Source organism: Pristiophorus japonicus, chromosome 20 (assembly GCF_044704955.1).
Source record: "Pristiophorus japonicus isolate sPriJap1 chromosome 20, sPriJap1.hap1, whole genome shotgun sequence".
NCBI lineage: Eukaryota > Metazoa > Chordata > Chondrichthyes > Pristiophoridae > Pristiophorus > Pristiophorus japonicus.
In genome coordinates, this window is record NC_091996.1 from 37,120,737 (window position 1) to 37,143,997 (window position 23,261).

At 45.4% G+C, this 23,261-nt stretch overlaps 1 protein-coding gene across 12 annotated transcripts in view; it reads right to left on the reverse strand.

Moving 5' to 3' along the window:
• Window positions 1-23,261, reverse strand: part of rgs3a (regulator of G protein signaling 3a) — a 340,299-nt gene that overhangs the window by 306,332 nt on the left and 10,706 nt on the right. For 4 of the 12 annotated variants that reach the window (XM_070862764.1, XM_070862762.1, XM_070862760.1 and 1 more), the window contains one exon: window positions 6,864-7,803. The exons of 4 other annotated variants lie outside the window; for them this stretch is intronic. The gene's annotated coding sequence lies outside the window, so the exon portion shown is untranslated. Of the gene's footprint in view, window positions 1-6,863; window positions 7,804-11,258; window positions 11,377-23,261 lie in introns of all 12 variants that reach the window. 4 more of the 12 variants (XM_070862756.1, XM_070862755.1, XM_070862754.1 and 1 more) reach the window with 2 other exon arrangements.

Sequence of the window (23,261 nt, forward strand, 5' to 3'; positions counted from 1 at the left end):
ATTTCTCATCTCAGTTTTAAATGGGTGGCCCCTTATTCTAAGATTTTGCCCTCTAGTTCTAGTCTCGCCCATCAGTGAAACATCCTCTCTGCATCCACCTTGTCAAGCCCCCTTATAATCTTATACGTTTTGATAAGATCACCTCTCATTCTTCTGAATTCCAATGAGTAGAGGCCCAACCTATTCAACCTTTCCTCATAAGACAACCCCATCATCTCCGGAATCAACCTTGTGAACCTTCTCTGAACTGCAAGACTTCCCTGCTTTTATACTCCATTACCTTTGCGATAAAGGCCAAGTTACCATTGGCCTTCCTGATCACTTGTTGTACCTGCATACTTTCCTTTTGTGTTTCTTGCACAAGTACCCCCAGGTCCCGCTGTACTGCAGCACTTTGCAATCTCTCTCCATTTAAATAATAACCTGCTCTTTGATTTTTTTTCTGCCAAAGTGCATGACCTCACACTTTCCAACATTATACTCCATCTGCCAAATTTAGCATATGTCCTTTTGCAGATTTGTTGTGTCCTCCTCACACATTGCTTTTCCTCCCATCTTTGTATCGTCAGCAAACTTGGCTACGTTACTCTCAGCCCCTTCTTCCAAGTCGTTAATATAGATTGTAAATAGTTGGGGTCCCAACACTGATCCCTGCAGCACCCCACTAGTTACTGGTTGCCAACCAGACAATGAACCATTTATCCCAACTCTCTGTTCTCTGTTAGTTAGCCAATCCTCTATCCATGTTAATATATTACCCCCAACCCCGTAAACTTTTATCTTGTGCAGTAACCTTTTATGTGGCACCTTGTCAAATGCCTTCTGGAAATCCAAATACACCACATCCACTGGTTCCCCTTTATCCACCCTGTTCTTATGTATCTCCACATTTGCAAAATCATAGAAACATAGAAAATAGGTGCAGGAGTAGGCCATTCGGCCCTTCTAGCCTGCACCGCCATTCAATGAGTTCATGGCTGAACATTCAACTTCAGTACCCCATTCCTGCTTTCTCGCCATACCCCTTGATCCTCCTAGTAGTAAGGACCTCATCTAACTCCTTTTTGAATATATTTAGTGAATTGGCCTCAACAACTTTCTGTGGTAGAGAATTCCACAGGTTCACCACTCTCTGGGTGAAGAAGTTCCTCCGCATCTCGGTCCTAAATGGCTTACCCCTTATCCTTAGACTGTGACCTCTGGTTCTGGACTTCCCCAACATTGGGAACATTCTTCCTGCATCTAACCTGTCTAACCCCGTCAGAATTTTAAATGTTTCTATGAGGTCCCCTCTCATTCTTCTGAACTCCAGTGAATACAAGCCCAGTTGATCCAGTCTTTCTTGATAGGTCAGTCCCGCCATCCCGGGAATCAGTCTGGTGAACCTTCGCTGCACTCCCTCAATAGCAAGAATGTCCTTCCTCAAGTTAGGAGACCAAAACTGTACACAATACTCCAGGTGTGGCCTCACCAAGGCCCTGTACAACTGTAGCAACACCTCCGTGCCCCTGTACTCAAATCCCCTCGCTATGAAGGCCAACATGCCATTTGCTTTCTTAACCGCCTGCTGCACCTGCATGCCAACCTTCAATGACTGATGTACCATGACACCCAGGTCTCTTTGCACCTCCTCTTTTCCTAATCTGTCACCATTCAGATAATAGTCTGTCTCTCTGTTTTTACCACCAAAGTGGATAACCTCACATTTATCCACATTATACTTCATCTGCCATGCATTTGCCCACTCACCTAACCTATCCAAGTCGCTCTGCAGACTCCTCGCAGCTCACACTGCCACCCAACTTAGTGTCATCCGCAAATTTGGAGATACTACATTTAATCCCCTCATCTAAATCATTAATGTACAATGTAAACAGCTGGGGCCCCAGCACAGAACCTTGCGGTACCCCACTAGTCACTGCCTGCCATTCTGAAAAGTACCCATTTACTCTTACTCTTTGCTTCCTGTCTGACAACCAGTTCTCAATCCATGTCAGTACACTACCCCCAATCCCATGTGCTCTAACTTTGCACATCAATCTCTTGTGTGGGACCTTGTCGAACGCCTTCTGAAAGTCCAAATATACCACATCAACTGGTTCTCCCTTATCCACTCTACTGGAAACATCCTCAAAAAATTCCAGAAGATTTGTCAAGCATGATTTCCCTTTCACAAATCCATGCTGACTTGGACCTATCATGTCACCTCTTTCCAAATGCACTGCTATGACATCCTTAATAATTGATTCCATCATTTTACCCACTACCGATGTCAGGCTGACCGGTCTATAATTCTGTTTTCTTTCTCCCTCCTTTTTTAAAAAGTGGGGTTACATTGGCTACCCTCCACTCCATAGGAACTGATCCAGAGTCAATGGAATGTTGGAAAATGCATCCACTATTTCCAAGGCCACCTCCTTAAGTACTCTGGGATGCAGTCCATCAGGCCCTGGGGATTTATCGGCCTTCAATCCCATCAATTTCGCCAACACAATTTCCCGGCTAATAAGGATTTCCCTCAGTTCCTCCTCCTTACTAGACCCCCCGACCCCTTTTATAACCGGAAGGTTGTTCGTGTCCTCCTTCGTGAATACCGAACCAAAGTACTTGTTCAATTGGTCCGCCATTTCTTTGTTCCCCGTTATGACTTCCCCTGATTCTGACTGCAGGGGACCTACGTTTGTCTTTACTAACCTTTTTCTCTTTACATATCTATAGAAACTTTTGCAATCCGTCTTAATGTTCCCTGCAAGCTTCTTCTCATACTCCATTTTCCCTGCCCTAATCAAACCCTTTGTCCTCCTCTGCTGAGTTCTTTTACCACCTTGAATAGGATCCACCAACAAACAGCTCTTCCCCTGCTCTCCTCTCTCCACTTTGCGGAGGGACCATTCCTCCAGAATACTCGTACTCATTCTTCTACCATCTCTGCCACTTTTCCATGCACCTTTAACAGATGCAACGCCTGTTCATTTACCCACAGCATGTTCCTCTAACACTGCTTCCATGAAGCATTCTCCAGTTTAATATGCTGAATTTGATGTTTATGCAGTGTGCTCTACATCACCATCATAGGCGGTCCCTCGAAACAAGGATGACTTGCTTCCACGCCAAAAAAGGATGATTTCACAGGTGTTTCAATGAAGGACCCGACGTACATCCTCAAGGGTGAAAGATGCCTGTGCGTGGATTTTTTTAACGTGTGGTGGCCGTTGCACACCAGCCACCACACGGGTTTAACAGAGCTAGGCCTTGGTCCAGCGGCAAGGATTACCCAAGACAACTGGAGACCAGCTCTGCTGCACGGACTTAGTGCACACACATATTGCAGTGTGGGCTGACTCGTGCTGCCACTGGGCCCCTGGCCACGAACTCATGCCTCTCCTGGGCCCCGATCACATCCCTGTACAGTCTCTCACTGTTCCTTCGCCCCGACCTCGCCGCTCCTGCTGTACCTGCCCACGCTCCAATCACTGACCTGGATCTTGATGACGTCACTCTTCGCTGCCGTCGCCCTCCTGCACCAGCTCGCGCTACCCCCTGGAGTAGTACGCCTCCATGCTGCTCCCGAGGCCTCCACGCCGCTCCTTTTATGGCCCCGACCTGCCACTGGTGTTCTCACGCAGGTCAGGGCCTCCATGCTGCTTTACACCAGGAGACCAAATATGGATTGGGTAAACATTTTGCAGAATACTTCCACCCTGTTTGCAAGTGTGATCCTGATCTCTCTGCGGCTCGAGATTTCAATTCCCCTCCTGTTTCCATTCTGACCTCACCATCTTTCATATGTTACACTGTTGTAACCAAGCTCAACATAAACCTCAGGAACAGTATCTCATCTTTCTCAGAGGAACCTCACAGTCCTCTTACATAGACAATAACTCGCTTTCTCCCCATTTTCTCAGGCAGGGTTGCTGGGACTATACAAAGGCATTTGTTGGCATCTGGGATATGGTAGATTAATGTTGTGGATATGGACTCAATGGAACACAGTTCCGGTGGTGTGGGAGTGGTTGGAGGGCGGCGGGGGGTGGGGGAGGTCTGTGCCTGCAGTTGTCCCATCTTTCCAAGTGCTATGCTGGTGTTTTCAGCATTTTCTGTTGGTATTTCACGGCCTCATTTAGCTATTTCCATCATCTTTTACTCTTTTTAATTGCCTCACTTAGATAACCTCCACTGGTTTTCACCTCTTTCCTATTATTTCTCTTCCTCTCTCACCCTTCCCACTTTTGTTCAGTTTATTTGAAGGGCTCATATATCTTCGAGCTCAGTTCTAACAAAGGGTTTTCACCTAAAATGTCAACGTCTTGTCTCTTTGCAGGTGCTGGTGGACTATTTCCAGTATTTTCCATTCGTATTATGGTGGCATAAACCTTTTAAAATCTGTTGGTGCCTACCTTTCATTTCTACTATTTCTGTGCACCAGTACATAATTCAATTCCCCATTTCAACTGAGTTTAGAGCTCATCTGACTCAGAGGGTTGGACTGGTTAAAAAAATTCCATGCAGAATATCTGTTTAATGAAACGTCTCTTTATACAGTACAAACATTCAGCACTAATTGATTTTTCAATATATACATTTAAAAAGATTTCCAATGGGCTATAATTACTTTGAGAAAAAAAAATCACATCTGTTCTAATTTACATATAACATTCCTTAAAAGAATGGGGAAAGACTTCTGCGTGTGAGTTTACATCCGAACAAATAGTTAAAAGAGCAATTATCTAAATCCCCCTGTTAAAGTCATGGTTATTAATAATCTGGTGCTCACATTTGTGTTTCTGAAAAGTTAATCTCAAAAAACCCAGGGGCAAAAGGTGAAAAGTATCTCGTCAACCTCTGTTGATTAAGAGGCAGTGAGGAGGCAATCATGACTGAGTCCGAATAAAGAGAAAACAAAGATTAAAAAAAACACAGGAAGGGTGGTCACAGCATGTGAACTGGGCCAGCATATCATTCTCCTATCATGTTTTCATGATGCACACAATATTAATCTAACTAATGAACTTGAAAGAGTGCCAATTGAATTCTGTAACAAAGATCAAAAGGAACTGTACACAATTAATTAGGTTTCAGAATATTGTAAGTATAATACAAATGCAAAGGACCTCCACTTTAATCATTCCCCATTCATTCCAAATTATTTACGTTCAATAAATTTTACACCTTTTACATCACATTACGCTCTTTTAAAAATATTCATAAAATGGAGTTTGTAAAGTCCTGTCCCTGCAGTACAGATTCACACGAGGCACATGCTGAAGTCAAGGTCACTCAGGACCTGCACCTTTATTACACAGCTCTCGAATGCCACACTTGCCTGAGATCTGTCCTTATATACCTGTCTGGGACAGGTATCCAGTGTCTCCTGCAAGTGCACCCCTGGTGGTAAGGTAAGCTTGTGGTTACAGATCATCTCTAGTTACAGTCATGTATAGCATGGTAAGATACAGTTATGTACAGTAGTGTGAGATACGTGACAGTGTTAGCAGAATGTTTTAATTGAAACCAGTTATACTTCAATATCTGTTTAGTCAAAAAAAGCTATTCTGCAATCTTACAAATACAATGGGCCCAAACTTGGTGGACTCACTGCCCGTTGCTGCCTGCTGCCGCCAAGTTTTCTGGGCGGTCTCCCCTCTGAACGAGTTTGGTGGAGGCCTCCCACCGGTGAGGAGGGAAGACCGCTGGGAGCCACCCGCTGATGCACGCAAGTGTCCTCCCGCCCGCCGAGCTGCCAATTTGGTCTGGACGGGAGTCCACTGCAGCAGGGGGAAGGACTGCTGCATAGAGGCAGGTCTAATCTCAACTGGCAGTGATTTACAATGGTAAGTAAGAAGACCTGCAAAAAAAAGGTTGGTAAGCTTCTTTTCTTAATTTCTTTCCAACGATTCAGGCGGATAGGGTCCCTGAAATTTTTCCAGTGTTTTTTTTATTTGTTGAAAATTTTAAATTTTATATGCTCCCCCCCTCTCCCTAGGCCCGACTCAATCCTTGGCAGTACTTTGCCGGGGATTGTATTTGCCGCCGAGATTGGAAACTCGAGCCCGCTGCCGTCCAGATTCAGGGCATAAGTCGCTTTTTTGCCGCCGGGCAGTCTTTCCAACGAAATTCCTGCCCAAAGTACCGTCAGGTATCTCAGCGGTCCTTTGAACGGCACTTGGGCAGAACTTAGCTTCCACCAAGTTCAGGGTCAGTATCAGGCAAAAACCTGCCCAGGAAACTCATGTCAAATGTCTAATGCCTAAAGATACATTAACACAGCCATACCAAGCAATATAGTTACAACTGGACAATATATAAAGCTTTCTGTCAATAATTCTCAACTACTTTTCACAATTGATTAATTCCTATAGGATAAAAATAAAGATGGGGAAAATAGGGTACAGTAATCATAATATACTTCTTTAAACTATTAAGCATGTCTCACAACACAGGGTAATCAATTCAATTTTAATTTTGGAGTATTTTACTCCAACTGTAGTTGACAAAACAAACGTCTCTTGCAGGTTGTCATAGCTGCCTGCCGTTAACATGAGGAACAGCAACAGTCAGAAAATTCAAACAGTTCTCTGCAAAGTCTGCCGGCAATAGAAGCAGCGATCAGGACTGCACCAAATAGGTTAAATTTTTGTCTGAAGAAAATCAACTTCTTTCAGTTAACTTCTCTTTCTCATTGTCTGGTACTAATTTAAGCTTGGGGCCATATATAAGCACCAATCTACAAATATAGAGAATGCCAGCATGACTACATTGTTTTTTAACTGCTACTTTAAAATTGCATTCAAATGCAATTATTTAGCTGATGAATTTTATTCATGAATAGACTGTTAAATTATGAAACCATACAGATTACTCACGTTTGTTATAGTCTTCCTCTAGCACAAAACAAGTTCTTTGTCAAAACGTTCCTAAGATTTATAGCCTGTTCTTGAGATTTTCAGTATCTTTGTACTTTAAAGCATTGAAATCTGTTAAGACTGGCTCAGAATTCGATCCTTTCTTCTTCCCTTTTGCAAGTTATGTATTTGTAATTCAAAAAAGTCACTTAACAGATGCCTATGCTCTCCCGCTTTTTAACCACTCGCACTGCTCAGTTGCACTGGATAAACAAGCATTAGCTTTCAGCCTTCTGGCATTCAACTCCGCCTAGCAGACCAATCACAGGCCTCTTCCTAAAACACGACACTTAAACAAATACAGACTCTGCAAGTACATCTTACTAAAAAAGGTTTCTGGGGAGTCATCACAGATGCACCACTTCCTCTAGAAAGTGTCCTGTTAACATTCCACACACTCAAACAGAAATTTTCAACAGCTAAGGTACCAATGTATCACACAAGAAACATTTAGTCACTAATTATTACTTGTAGCATTAAACAGTATTACTTAATGATTAAGAATGAATTTAAGTATTTGTTCAAAAGGAAAAAACAGTGATTCCAAAACAAACTGGAATTGACTCATCAATGTGTGGCAGGGTCAGGTTGGTGGAGGACCTTTGTCTTACAGATGTTTAGTGTAAGGCCCATGCTTTCGTACGCCTCGGTGAAGATGTTGACGATGGCTTGGAGTTCAGCCTCTGAATGCGCGCAGGCGCAAGCGTCGTCCGCATACTGTAGTTCGATGACAGGAATGGACGACCTTGGATCTAGCCTGGAGGCGACGAAGGTTGAACAGGTTGCCATTGGTTCTATAGTTTAGTTCCGCTCCAGTGGGGAGCTTGTTGAGCGTGACACGAGTGTCCTCAACTCCATCCTGCAGCATGCTACCCGCCACCATCTCAGCAAAACCCCAGCCCTGCACGAGATAGAAAAGACAACTCAAGAACAAGGCATCAAAAGCAGATGGAATCCCCGCTGAGGCACTAAAGTATTGGCACGAATGCATGACCTCATCTCTCTTATCAGGAAGAAAGAGAGCATGCCAGGAGAGCGCAGAGATGCTGTAATTGTGACCATCTTTAAAAAAGGGGACAAGTCCGACTACGGCAACTACAGAGGAATCTCCCTGCTGTCAGCCACTGGGAAAGTCATCGCTGGAATCCTCCTCAACTGTCTTCTTCCTGTGGCTAAAGAGCTCCTCCTGGAATTACTTTGCAGATTCTGTCCACTAAGGGGTACAACGGACATGATTTTCATTGCACAGCAACTACAAGAGAAATTCAGGGAACAGCACCAACCCTTGGACATGGCCATCTTTGACCTCACAAAGGCCTTTGACATTGTCAATCACGAGGAACTATGGAGCGTCCTACTCTGTTTTGGCTGCCCCCAAAAGTTTGTCACCATCCCCCGCCTACTCCACGATGACATGCAAGCCATGATCCTGATGAACGGATCCACCACAGACCCAATCCACGTCCGGACCGGGGTCAAGCAAGGCTGCGTCATCGTGCCAACGCTCTTCTCAATCTTCCTCGCTGCAATGGAATTGACTACCAACACGAGTGCAACACCATTGTTGACCTATATATCAGAATTTCTTAAAACATAATTTAATCAACTATCACAATAGTGCAGTAGAAATCAATTGTTAGTTATAGAGGCAGGCTTGCTAAATTTAACTCGTACTATGGGGGTAATTTTCACTTCACTGCTTAAGTGGTAACCTGACAGAGCAGATCATCCACCGCATTGAACCTACTCGATTTTAATTTCCATTGATTTCAAAGGAAATAAAAATTGGGCTGGTTCTATAACAACGACTACTAGCCTTTATATACAACCTTTAACATAGTAAAATATCCCAAGGCGCTTCACATAAGAATTGCAGGTGGCGATCTGCTCTGCCCAGTTATCACCCAAGCGGTGAAGATGAAAATTATTCCGGTCCTTAGCGATAGTGTCCCTAAGCCATATTAAAATTATTTTAATAAAAAGCATTTTAGTTATACAAAGCAAGTTTAATTACGTATTATTCTCTGTAGTCAGAAATACTGACCTTCGTAACCTTTAATTAGTCGTCTCAAAGTCATACCTGCCAGCTAAGAGCACTTCAGGTCATTCACCTGTGTCCTAGTGGCTGCCATGTTTGCTTATAAAACAAGCAACTACGCTTCAAAAGTAATTATTTATCCACTAAGCGCTTTCGACATGAAAGATATTGGGGCTGAATTTGCAGCCCCTATGGGCACGTACGAGGTCCACACGCGCCCGTAGGAGTCCCTCAAGTTCTGGGTTTAGGCATGCACTGCGCACGCGCCAAACATGCAATCTGTCAAGAATCGTCCTGCTAGATCGTACAAATCTGAAGTAAATGGGCTATTTGCCCAACTTCTGCTCAGCTAATGCCCGTGATATTCACGCCTGATAAAAGCAGGCGTACGGTCTGCTTCTTTCAGCGTAAGGCTTTTACAGAAAAATATATTTTTAAAAATAATTAAACTTTTAAAAACCTGTGAAATAAGGTAAGTTTATTTTTAGATCCATTAAAATATGTAAATTTATTGTTCAAAAACTTACATTTTTGTTGTAAATAATTAATTGAATTCAATTTTGATTCATTTTAAATAGGTGATGATTTTTAACATTTATTTTAAGTGTACGTGTATTTTGGGGGTATTCCCATTCATACTTATGATGATTCCGTACAAACGGAACTTACCCCAAGTATGAATGGGAATACCCCTACTTTGATTGATTGGGCCAACTTGTCTTTTGAGAAAGTTTGAGAAACGCCTGCGCTCCTGGCTTACACGTAGAGGTCCAGGACCACAAGTCGTCGAACCTCCCAGGTAAGTTCGTAGATTTTTTTCAGGTCGGAGGCATCCGCCCGCGGGAAGCCTCCGACTGCAGTTTCTGCACCATCATAAATGCAAGCTCTTCATTGCTGTAAAATTTATCTAGAATTCACCATTTTCAATATCAAGATTCAAAATTTTCCAGAGGAGCATGCCCTCCTCAATCCCTCTCCATGAAATGGATCACTAATTCTGTGCCTTCAACATTTGGATTTCCCCTTTCAGGTTTTCATGTGCTTATTTTCATCCATTACAAGTGAAGGAATTAGGGGCTGGATTTTTGCCGACATCGCGACCGGGTTTTCGCCGCAATTTGGTCGGCGGCATCCTCGGGCACCACTTTGCAGCAGCGCTTCCACGTACCACCAGGGAGAGGTGCGCCGACATGCATTCACGCAGATTGCGTTACCACCAGACTTTCGACTTTCGACTCTCTCCTGATCCTTATGCTACGCCCAGAATACCGACAGGGTCAAACCTGTCAGTGCAGCCCTGCCAGCAGTGGTAAGTATGAAGACCTGCAAAAAGGTAAGTTAAAGTTTTTATTCTTTAATTATTTTTCAGCAATTTAGTAGGTAAGGGTTTCTTGAATGTTTTGTGAATGTTTTTTACAATTTTATTTTATTTTTCCCCCCCTCCCAAGGCCTCTCTCGCAGCGCTACCGGCCCTGGACTAAAGTTGCCGAAACTCGCGGTTTGCGCCGCGAATCCTCCTCGTGCAATGCCGACTTTACTGAGACATAAAGGCTGAAAGTTAGGCCTAAAAACGGTAGCGCTGCGAAAACGGCAATTTTGGTGTAAAACTACCGTTTTCGCCGAAAAGCGAAAATCCAGCCCGTTGAGTATTCCTGCAGTTAAAGATCCGAAACCCCTGCAACCACTGTACTTATTTTCACTTCATACAGATTTAGTTGCCGGGGTGTTCTTCACTTATCCATTTTTTGTGACTAATGCTCGCATTTTTTAAGCTTTTCTGCTAGTTTTCTAGGTTAGGATATATGCTAAGTTTATTTACTTTTCTTGCTATAACCTAGCATTGCCGATTTAAAATGTTACAAACAACTATTAAACTGGTTGCAATTCCTTTCAAATCAATCTGGCAAGCAGCTATTTAAACTGAAATGAGTTGAGGAAACAACCATCCATTTCTTAACTTTTTGACCCTTTGGACCTAAATATGTGCAAGCACAGGAGTTTTCCTCTTAGCTGCCATGCATGTATTAACTGTAAGGTCAAATACAACCGATCTTGAAAGTATGTGATTACCTTATGTTTTAATTTTAATTGGGGTAACTTTCAACTTCGGCGAGAGTGCAGAATTGGTGATATCAAATCAGCCGCCCGCTTTACAACACACCTAATTTTCATTCTCATTGAAGTCAATTGAAAGGAAAATCGGGTGGGCTGTATAATTGCTGTAAAAGCCAATCAGATACCACTAGTTTTACGCCCTCCTCAAAGTTGAACCAAATGTTTCTTCACCAAAGGCAATAAAAGTTACCCTTAGGACTTACTGTCCTCCATTTTCTGATCCTGAGTGCTCGCTTGTCTCCTTCCACTCTGAACCCGATGGATTATCCAGAGTCGGGCTAATTATAACATTTGTGGTCGGCTCCTAGTGGTATTTGGATCCTACCAAATGGAGGTGGGGCACATGCCAAACGTGTTGTAGCCAGCGGAGTAGTTCAAATGAAAAAAATAATTCATTATTTTGTTAATTTTCCCACTCTGCGTAATGCAATCGACGATCAATTGCATTCGGCTCTCCTGTCCTTGAAACTCAACATTTTTAACATTCTATTAGCAGAAAATATGTTTGACAACAAATTCGCATCATGAACATTTGATATGAATATGCCCAGAAACCACCGGAAAATGGGCAGTAAATGCTAGGCAAATCCAGACAATTAAATGGATTTAAAATAAATTGGCTTTAGCAACCTGTTACTCAGCAATAAGACAGAACTTTCAAAATACAAAATAAACAAAGTTGATTTAATTTTTATCATTCAAAATATTTTCAAACAAATAATTTTCAGGCACTAACTCACTATAACCAAATAAGGAATTTAGCTACGCCCAAAACGCTAACACATTTATTGCTCAGGCCGATTAAGTAATAAGCACATTGTTGAGCAACTCTCTCCAGCTAGATTAATAAAACTCATAGACATCAAACACCAAGAAAATCACAGCACACAGAACTGGCTTTTCAAGCTGGACTTAATGCTACAAAGTTTATGAAACCTGTCTTTTTACTCACAAAAATGCAAAACTTTCAACAACAAAATCCTACAAATAACATATGAAAGATGTTTTTGTCCTGCCAAACTACTAATACATAATCCGCGTCCTGCTATGCACTGTCTCCAATCTACAAATTAACTTTGAAGAGACGCAAATTGGATCGAGTGGCAGACTCCTTCAATGGGTCTGGTTTTAAAGTTCAACCTTGCCTGTCATTCAAGCTTGGTTACCCTTTATAGGCACGTCTAACCAGTTGTTGCTGGATGAACTACACCAAGGCAGATCAGTGTTTTTTTATTCTCCCAGAGGGGGATGGAACAACATGGTGTTAAGAATATAGCTGTATTTCAAACTGTATTACTACCACAGATAAAGGAAGCCATATTGAAGGCAAGAGTTAACAAAAGATACAAAAACTAGGAGTAATGTCATTTTTTTTCTTTGCACGCTCCCTGTCTTTCCTCACCCAGACCCTCATTATCTCCCATGATTAGTCTAAGTATTTTTCTGTGAGCTCCCACCAGCATTTCCACTGCTCCTAGACTGTCCCCCTCAAGTGGGAGAGGATGGATGAAAACAGTAACAGCATCTGGCACATTGTAGCATGGTCACCGGTTCCAGCTGAAGACCTTTTCTCTATTTTTCTAATATTTTGCTTTGTCCAATGCATCAATTGCTTTGCAATCAACCGCACCAGGCAATGCAGCCTTTAATTTTTAAATTTCTCTCCGCTGCCTTCGTAATGCCAGACGCTTGGCATGCAATAATGTTCCCAACACCCAGTGCTGCAAACGCGTTAATAACAGAAAATATGAAAATTATGTACTCCCAATGTTTGGCGTATCGTCAGTTAGTGTTTTCATGGGGCTGCCAAACGAACAAAAATATTAATCTCAGTTAAACTTGCTTTTAATTGCATATTTAAACTGAACTATTTGTTGTGAAGAGATCAAAAATTTGAGTCATCATATCCGAAAGTGCACATTAAAAAGGAAAATTGATAGGCATAAGAGGTTGTGCGCACATGTATGACATGCCATACACCGATTTCATTGTACACTTAAAAAAGGAGTTGTGATTGTTGTACAATGGCCGATTAAAGTGGTCACAGTGGACTCACTTAAAGCCCCATAAATCATGAATTGAAGTCCCACTATGGAAAGTTGAGAAACTGAATTCAATAAATCCATCAAGATAGGCCATGGTATGATTATGTAGTGCATGCTAAGTTTGTGGTTGACAGAGAGCCTCAATAAGGAAAAGATTAGGAGGGAAAAAAAAAGGTAGCTGTGATGGGGCCCAGCTGAGAGATGCGTGCTGTCTCCCTGCACAACCCTTTGCAATTGAATCCACAGAACTCTATCAATTCTAAACCAATGTTTTAAAGGATAATTTCCTGACGGTCAGTTAAAGAAAGAAGAAATACTTGCATTTATATAGCATTTTTCACGATCTCAGGACGTCCCAAAGTGTTTTACAGCCAAGGACTTCAGATTACAGAGGAGCAGGAGTGTTCTAATAGGGAAATCTGGGTCTGTAACGCCCCAAGCTTCCCTCTCCCCCTTCCCACCTGCGGAACCCTGCTTAACCCCATACTCTCACAACTTATCCAAGTGTCAGTGGCCTCCGTGCCATCCAATCTCCACTCGCCAGCAGCCAGCCAGCTGTCACTTTACACCCTATAGGGACTCCAGGCAATAGATCACAGTCATTTTTAAGGTTGAGATATAAAATTCATTTTGGTCAAGCAGTACAATGAAGTTGGTACCCCTGAGCTCAGTATAAAGTGGAAGGTAGGAAAGTGTAAAAAGCCACTTGAGATGAATAACTATTTGTGAAAGAGGATGGCTTTGATTTTGCTAACATGGAGTGGTGAGAAATTATGGTCCATCAGGTTGTTAATGTTGGACTGGCAGCGGAAGAGAGTAGCAACAGCTGTGAGGTTAATGGCCATTGCAGAGATAAAGCTGTAGATGTGTGGAAGCTGAACATATGCTGACAGATGATGTCACTGAGGGACAGCACTCAAAAGATGAAGAGGATGGGGCCTAGAGTGAAGCCCTGCTATACACAAGTGGTCGTGCAGGCACAGGAGAAACGAGCTGAAGTGATGCTTCGTTACAAACTTTATTAAACATTTATGAAAATCCAAGTAAATTATATTCAGAGTAATTATTAATTTAGTTACCTCCTCAAAGAATTTAAATAAATCTGTGAAGCATGATCGGTTAGCCATACAATCATGACAATTACCCCTTACCAGCTCAATGCACATTAGCTGAACATTGATTGCCTCCCATAAAATGCTCTCAAGCATCTTCCAGATATTCAAGTTGGACTTCGTAATCTCACTTCTTTTTGAATACAAAGTTCATCTCAATTATCATCAAGATACAGCCTACGAGATGGGAAAAAGGAAATATTGATCAGAATATGGGGCCGAAATTCAGGCCCGCCAGAAACCTGGCATACTTACCATCTTTTTGCTGCCATTACTGCCGCTATGGTTGCGGCGGATATTGGAAGGATTTTCGCCAATTTTTTTGAAAAAATGACGGCCAGCAGTAATGACAGGCGGGAATCGGGACTTTGCAGCGGTATGGGTGGGTAAATTGCAGCACAGTTACCAAGGGGAAACTCACCCTTCATTTGATTTGCAGCTAACAAGCCAGCTGCTCCCTGGCCTTCTTAAAGGCCAGGGTTTGCAGCTAGGCCCTGAGGAGAGAAGGCCTTGCAGTGAAGGCCATGGCTGATGCTGCTGTACCAAGAAGGGAAACTCAATTCTCGGACGCAGAGCTGGATTCCCTAATTCAGGCTGTCGCGGGAAGGAAGCAAGTCGTGTACCCAGACGCAGGGAGACCCAGTCGTGAAGTTTTTACTAATGCCAGGAGGGAGATAGCAATGGAGGTCTCAGGAACCTCCATCCATGATCGGACGGCTACCCACTGTCAGGAAAGGATGAACAACATCATCAGTTTAATTAAAGTGAGTACCTGTTCCACCAACTGCTTACCTTCCATCTGCGAGCCTCTCCTTCATCCTTCTCTCATTTCCCACTTTCACTGTATAGTCACTGAAGCAGCATTTCATTGTTGAGACCTCTATGCATATGTGTGTGTTCTCGCAAGGGAGGCTCCCTTTCATCTCAGTTACAGCTCCATGTCAGGGACTTACACTTGTGCACTCATTTTCTGATGTGTCATCACAGTGGTACTCATCAACCATTCTTTGTTTTGCGAGCCAGACTTGCTCATAATACAATGGAGCAAAGGAGGACTGGTGGTGGCAAGTCCCAGCTTCAAATCCTCACACCCTTGGAGGAGAGGGTCGAGGCGCTCGTAGGCAGACATGATGCCTTCCCTGTGGCTTATGGTACTGCCGATGCCAATGTGGGTAAGTGATGGCCCCCCTTTAAGAAGGAGGAACTGAGGGAAATCCTTATTGTGGTGGAAAATTGTGTTGGGGAAATTGATGGGATTGAAGGTCGATAAATCCCCAGGGCCTGATGGACTGCATCCCAGAGTACTTAAGGAGGTGGCCTTGGAAATAGCGGATGCATTGACAGTCATTTTCCAACATTCCATTGACTCTGGATCAGTTCCTATCGAGTGGAGGGTAGCCAATGTAACCCCACTTTTTAAAAAAGGAGGGAGAGAAAACAGGGAATTATAGACCGGTCAGCCTGACATCGGTAGTGGGTAAAATGATGGAATCAATTATTAAGGATGCCATAGCAGCGCATTTGGAAAGAGGTGACATGATAGGTCCAAGTCAGCATGGATTTGTGAAAGGGAAATCATGCTTGACAAATCTTCTGGATTTTTTTGAGGATGTTTCCAGTCGAGTGGACAAGGGAAAACCAGTTGATGTGGTGTATTTGGACTTTCAGAAGGCTTTCGACAAGGTCGCACACAAGAGATTAATGTGCAAAGTTAAAGCACATGGGATTGGGGGTAGTGTGCTGATGTGGATTGAGAACTGGTTGGCAGACAGGAAGCCAAGAGTAGGAGTAAATGGGTACTTTTCAGAATGGCAGGCAGTGACTAGTGGGGTACCGCAAGGTTCTGTGCTGGGACCCAGCTGTTTACATTGTACATTAATGATTTAGACGAGGGGATTAAATGTAGTATCTCCAAATTTGCGGATGACACTAAGTTGGGTGGCAGTGTGAGCTGCGAGGAGGATGCTATGAGGCTGCAGAGTGACTTGGATAGGTTAGGTGAGTGGGCAAATGCATGGCAGATGAAGTATAATGTGGATAAATGTGAGGTTATCCACTTTGGTGGTAAAAACAGAGAGACAGACTATTATCTGAATGGTGACAGATTAGGAAAAGGGGAGGTGCAACGAGACCTGGATGTCATGGTACATCAGTCATTGAAGGTTGGCATGCAGGTACAGCAGGCGGTTAAGAAAGCAAATGGCATGTTGGCCTTCATAGCGAGGGGATTTGAGTACAGGGGCAGGGAGGTGTTGCTACAGTTGTACAGGGCCTTGGTGAGGCCACACCTGGAGTATTGTGTACAGTTTTGGTCTCCAAACTTGAGGAAGGACATTCTTGCTATTGAGGGAGTGCAGCGAAGGTTCACCAGACTGATTCCCGGGATGGCGGGACTGACATATCAAGAAAGACTGGATCAACTGGGCTTGTATTCACTGGAGTTCAGAAGAATGAGAGGGGATCTCATAGAAACGTTTAAAATTCTGACGGGTTTAGACAGGTTAGATGCAGGAAGAATGTTCCCAATGTTGGGGAAGTCCAGAACCAGGGGTCACAGTCTAAGGATAAGGGGTAAGCCATTTAGGTCCGAGATGAGGAGAAACTTCTTCACCCAGAGAGTGGTGAACCTGTGGAATTCTCTACCACAGAAAGTTGTTGAGGCCAATTCACTAAATATATTCAAAAAGGAGTTAGATGTAGTCCTCACTACTAGGAGGATCAAGGGGTATGGCGAGAAAGCAGGAATGGGGTACTGAAGTTGCATGTTCAGCCATGAACTCATTGAATGGCGGTGCAGGCTCAAAGGGCCGAATGGCCTGCTCCTGCACCTATTTTCTATGTTTCTATGTTTCTTTAATGCTATCTCTCCTGGAACGCTCCATCACCTACTGTGCCTTTCCCTCTGAAAGTGTGCAAGTTGCAGCCTTCTTGCATCAATTCCCCACCTCCCCCTAACAGCAGCCCTTCTCCCATTCATGCTTACAGATGAGACCCCCCCCTCCCCCCATGGCCTCCGGTACTGGTGATGTTGATTTGGGCAGCATGGTTAAGTGAGGCCATCCTTCAATGCTATTTCTTCCTGAAAGCGCCAGCGCCTACTGAGCCTTTCCTTCTGAAAGTGAGCTCGTTGCAGCCTTCATGTGTCAATCCCATACTTCCACCTCACGGCAGTCCTTGTGCCATTGATGCTTGCAGACGAGATGTCGAGTGGCAGCCGAGGCGAGGGAGAGGATCCTCCTGAAACACCGTCACAAGTCCTGCAGGAGCCCCTTGAGGACAATGATAGCGATCTACATCCTGACTGCATTGAGGGTTCCAGCCTTGCGGACACCCTGGATCGCATTCTATTGTTTTGGGACATGTCCGATGAGCAAGAGGAAGACTCTGCTGGCAGCACCGCATCACTGCTTGCACACACACGTGCAGCTCAGATACTGAGAGTGCGCGGTCCAACCTAGTTCAGATAGCACAAGGGTCTGCACTGGGTGTTGCACCGGGGCCTAGACAGCTGCACCACGGTGACGTAGCTAGGCAACCTCAGGTGCCATCTCTCCGTGGTGTGAGTCCTCACCGGAGTTCTGCTGAGGTCTCAGACGAGCCCATCGATGGGCTTATGAAAGAAGGGTGGACGCCATGCATTTCCAAATGTTGAGGGCACTGGCAAGGGTGCCGAACAGGCTGTCGGAAGTGGAGAGGCGCAGAGTCCGCCTCCCGCATTGTCGACAGCTCTGCGCACTCCATGGAGCCCATCATTGCCAGTGTGCAGGCAATAGTGGACTCCCAGAGAGACCGTGCGGATCCAGCTGTGAGGCCACAACTCGCAGGTGATGTGGGAGCTGCCATTGCAGCACAGGCGCAAGGGAACGAGCGCATCGGCGCTGCTTTGGAGAGGATGGCCGCGGCTCTGCAAGAGTCGACGGAGCGTCTAAGTGCTGTCATATATGGTGACTGAGACTCTGGCTGCTCTCATGCAGTCTCAGCTTGTTGCCACCCGACACCTCACTGTTGCCTTTGCGGCTGGGTCCGCCATAGGCCATGGGGGACCTTGTGTGTGGTGCCACAGCCGCTCTACCTGCTTCTCCCTGGTCATGGGGAAGATATATTGCACTCTTCTCTTATAGAGAGCATCGGTTACATGCCGGATGGAGCAATGGGTGGAGAATTGTGAATGATTAGAAATGTCTGCAGTTGCAGACTGGAAAGAGCCAGTAGCGTAGAAGTTGAGAAGTATGGTCACTTTTGTCTCTACACTGAGAGCTGTCCTCAGCGTTATGTGAGGCTCCAGATCTGGCCGCAGGATATTGCACAGCTCCCTCAGGATGTCCTTCCTAAATCGCAGCCTTTGCACACATTGCTCATCGCTGAGCTCCAGGAAGGAAAACTGACGTTGGTACACCCTTGCATTATAGGGCTTCTTTGCCCCAGGTCTGTGCCGGACCCCTCCGATGGCAGCTGGCTGAGCGCCTTCTCCCTCTTGCTGATGATGTTCCTGAGCCTCTGCAGGCTGCTGCTGGCAAGGCTCCTCGCCCACTATCTGTGGGGGGTCAGCGTACCTGACCCTCCTCCTCACGCTATCTCCCTCCTGGCCAGCCTCTCGACGTTGAGGTCTGCGGCCTTCTGCAGGCCCTTCTCCATGTTGGGCAGCCATGGTTGCTGCCTCCCTTGCCCGCTGTCTTTGGACCCGTTCCTGATGGCGCCGCCTTCTCCTGTATGTCTCCCTGCCTCTCACACTGTGAACAAGGCATTCCTCTGCCGACACTGAGCCCATTAAGTTTTCAGACTGGATCCTCACTAGGAGGCCTCTGTAGAGCAAAGAATGAGGCCCACAGGCCACAACTAATCACTGAGAGTGAAAAACTTTTCCAAACTCTCCAAAAGTTCTCAGAAGTCCGCTGCATGTTTGCAAATCCCTGCAAAGAATTCAGCGCAATTGTCGTCAACAAAAACCTGATCCCAGCACACCTCCCTTTCTCCTCCACTGGCAGTCTCGAGCAGCTCGGCAAAGTGCACCAACTCAAAAAGCTGGCGGGGGCACAGCCAGAAAGCAGGCAGTGGTTTTTATGCTGAATATGGGTGCCGGGGTGGAGCGGCAGCGGTGTGCACTCTGATGACATCATCACTGTCACAAGCCCCATACCGCTGCGGAAGTCGGGGGATCGGGACGGAAGTGGACACCACCTCGAAAACTCCTGCGTTAAATATCGGTCGTGGCGGCCATTCGATTCTGCAGCCTGGCCACCGCATTCCGGCAGTAACGGCCCTTATCGGGACCTTGAATTTCAGCCCCTATGTCTCTAACCAGCTGAGTTTCAATGTAAAATTAGTATCAGACCAACAAAGTACATTTCCTGTTTGGTCAAATAATAATACCCGGCAGAAAAATGTAGTGAATGGGAAGAAATAACAGTACAACTTGATCAGAAAATATTTAGTAAATACTCCAGACAGATGGAATGACAGTGAGTTGGAAATCTCGTCCGGACAGCTGGAATGAAAGCCTTTTCTCTTTGACACCTGTAAGAGTGTCAGGTTTGTTCCAGGTTGCTGTGGCTCTACAACACAAAACTTCTCGGAATTCTGCACTAACTCGTATCCACTGAGAGATACCCCAAGTATGGTTGGTGAGGGAACAATAAACATGTTCCTGCATGCTTGAGACGCACTTTCTGAGACTGGCGTTGATGTACTATTGGCCCTGAGTAAAGGGAGTTGCATCCTGCATCTGACCCAAGTACATCTCAGTGAACATTGAAACTTAGGGCTGGATTTCATCAACCTTGACCCCGTGGGTGGCCTGGTAAACTGTGAAGGTGAGCTCAAAATAGTTCTTAATGGTCAGTTAACAAGATCATTATGACCTGAATTTGCTCCGCCGCCGCTGCGCGTCGGGTCTGCTCAGCGTTGACAAACCCGACGGGGCCAAAATTGCCTCTCTTTTTAAGAGAGGCGGTAACGGTGAGGAAAACACTCACTGATCAGTCGGCGCGGAGATGCCGACATTTTAGATATATTGCCCTCCTCGTTCCCGTTCCCGACCCATCAGGCACCTTCTACTGACCGGTGGCGACCCCTTTGGGTCCCTCATGGGAAATTGCCCTGCGGGAAATTGCACGCAGGAGCGGATTGGCCACCGGTGGGAAGTGGCCTGTCTGCCCTTAAAGGGGAGGGCGCACAGCCGCAGCTTTATTTTAATTGTCGGCCGACTCCAAGGTCGGCCCGATATTAGCGGCTGGGTTTGGCTGGGCCAGCAACAGGCAGCCGGCGCCCCTTCTTAGGTGCCGGGCCATTCCGAAACGCTCCCTGGTGGCCCAGTGGTTGCCACTAACGTGGCTGCAGAGTTCGCAGCGGCCCTCCCAGTTAACTGAAAGGGGAAGGACGCTGTGACGCATCAGCGTTCTGATGTCAGCACGGCGCTGATGACACCACCCGACTTCCGCCCCGCTCCCAACCCACTTCTGCCCCACAGCCATCCCAAACACCATCTGGAAGGAAACAAAAGTTCAAAGAGCTCAATTTTGCTCTACTCTCTGCCCCAAAATGTTTTAAGACGGTAGGTGCACCCCTTTCAGTTGGGGGGCAATTTCGGCCCCGACATTTGGGAAAGGTGCGTGGCAGCAGGTTGACATCCGACCTTCCACCGATTGCACCCGCTGGCCCCTCAAAAAATCCCCCCTTAGTGACTAAAGTACTGCAACCTCCATAACAATTTTCAAAAATCTAGCCCTACTTTATAGTAGGATGTAATATTATGAATTAGCTTGATACATTGTACTCTGGGCAAAATAACACAAAAGATGAAAATAAAATTGATCCTCCAAGTAAACAAGCCTACATACTATTATATGATTAACTGAGAGCTTGACTTAAATTTGAAAACTTGAATAAAAACTTGTCTATTTTTCATACAGTGGATGACAGTAAAAATTCTGCACATCATAAATATTAGTCAAATTCTGTTGAGAATTAATACAAAGGCAAAATACTGTGGATGCCAGAAATCTGAAATATAAACAGGAAATTCTGGAAATACTCAGCATGTCAGGCAGCATCTGTGGAGAGAGAAACAGAGTTAATGGGCCGGATTTTCGAGAGCTTTGCGACTGACTTTTCGCCGCAATTTTACCCTCCGCAGTGAAAACCCGGTCACAAAGCCCAGGTGGGATACTCTCCCGACCTGTACGCCGCGCCCAGAATATCGACAGGTCAAACCTGACAGTACAGTCCTGCCAGCAGCAATAAGTATGTAAACTTGCAAAAAAGGTAAGCTAAAGTTTTTATTTTTTAATTTTTTTGCAGCAATTTGATAGTTGAGGGTCTTGTAAATGTTTTTAGAATGTTTTTTGGAATTTTTTTCCCCCCTCCTCTCCCAAGGCCTCTCTCGCATCGTTCCCGGCCCCGGACTTAAGTTGCCAAAACGCATGTTTTGTGCCGCAAATGCTTGTGCAACGTCTCCCTTACGTAAAGGCCGAAAGTTCGGCCTAAAAACAGCAGCGCAGGGTGTTAAGTCCTGACTCTAATGTACTGACTTACACGAGACACATGCTGAAGTCAAGGTCACTCAGGACCTGCACCTTTATTTCCAGCTCTCCAGTGTTGCACTTGCCTGAAACTTCCCTTTATATACCACAGTGGGACAGATATGGAGTGTCTCCTGCAAGTGCACCCCTGGTGATAAGGTATGCTTATTGTTACAGGTCATATTCAGTTACAGTCATGTATAGCATGGTAAGATAGTTATATACAGTAATGTGAGATACATGACATCACCCTCCCCCAAGGTCTTATTGCCTTTATAGATTCAGTCTCTCAGATGGTCTGCGCTCTCGCGTGAAACGTCTTAGTTGTGGTTCAGTTGTTTGCCTTGGTGCCTGTTTTTCGTTCGGTGTGATTGCTGGTATCTCGCCTGGGCTGTCTGTTTCGTTCGGTGTGATTGCTGGTATCTTGCCTGGGCTGTCTATTGAGACTGCCCTTTCCTCAAGTTGTTCCACCGGTCTATCCACCATATGTGGTGTGAGTTCCAATTGTAGTCTGCCTGTGGTTCTTCAGTGTTATCAGTGAATCTACTTTTTACTTGGTCTACATGCCTCCGGCAGGTTTGGCCATTGTCCATTTGTACAACCAGCAGCCTGTTTCCCTCTTTGTCTGTTACTGTCCCTGCAAGCCATTTGGGATCCCGGCCATAGTTTAGCACAAACACTTTGTCCCCTATCTCATTTCACCTCCCCCTCGAATTTCAGTCATGGTACTCAGTTAGCTTTTGACGCTTAACCTCAACAATTTCATGCATGTCTGGGAGGATTAACGAGAGTCTGGTCTTTAAGGTTCATTTCATCAATAGTTGCGCGGGGGGAACCCCAGTCAACGAATGCGGACGGGATCTGTATGCCAGCAGCAGTCGCGACAGGCGGCTCTGCAGCGTGGGACCTTGGATTCTGAGCATGCCTTGTTTAATGATCTGCACTGCTCGCTCCGCCTGACCATTAGAGGCGGTCTTGAAAGGTGCCGCCTTAACGTGATTTATACCGTGGTCAACTATAAAATCGTGAAATTCTGCGCTGGTGAAGCACGGACCATTATCACTGACCGTGCGTTGCAAACATGGTCCTAAGGCTCTCCACAGTGGTGGAGGTGGTGCTCGAGTTTAAAATGGTGCACTCGATCCATTTTGAAAATGCATCAACGATTACGAGGAACATTTTGCCCATGAATGGGCCCGCATAGTCTACATGCACCCGCGACCACGGTTTGGTGGGCCAGGGCCAAGGGCTTAGGGGGGCCTCCCTGGGGGCATTACTGAGTTGGGCACAAATGGTGCACCGACGGATGCAGAGCTCCAAGTCCGCATCAATGCCAGGCCACCAGACATGAGATCTGGCTATGGCCGTCATAAGAACGATCCCCGGGTGCTCGCGATGGAGCTCCCGGACAAACGCCTCCCTGCCTCGTAGGGGCATAACTACTCGGCTGCCCCACATCAGGCAGTCTGCCTGGAGTGAGAGTTCTTGCATGCGCCTATGGAAGGGTTTGACCTCCTCGGGGCAGGCATCGC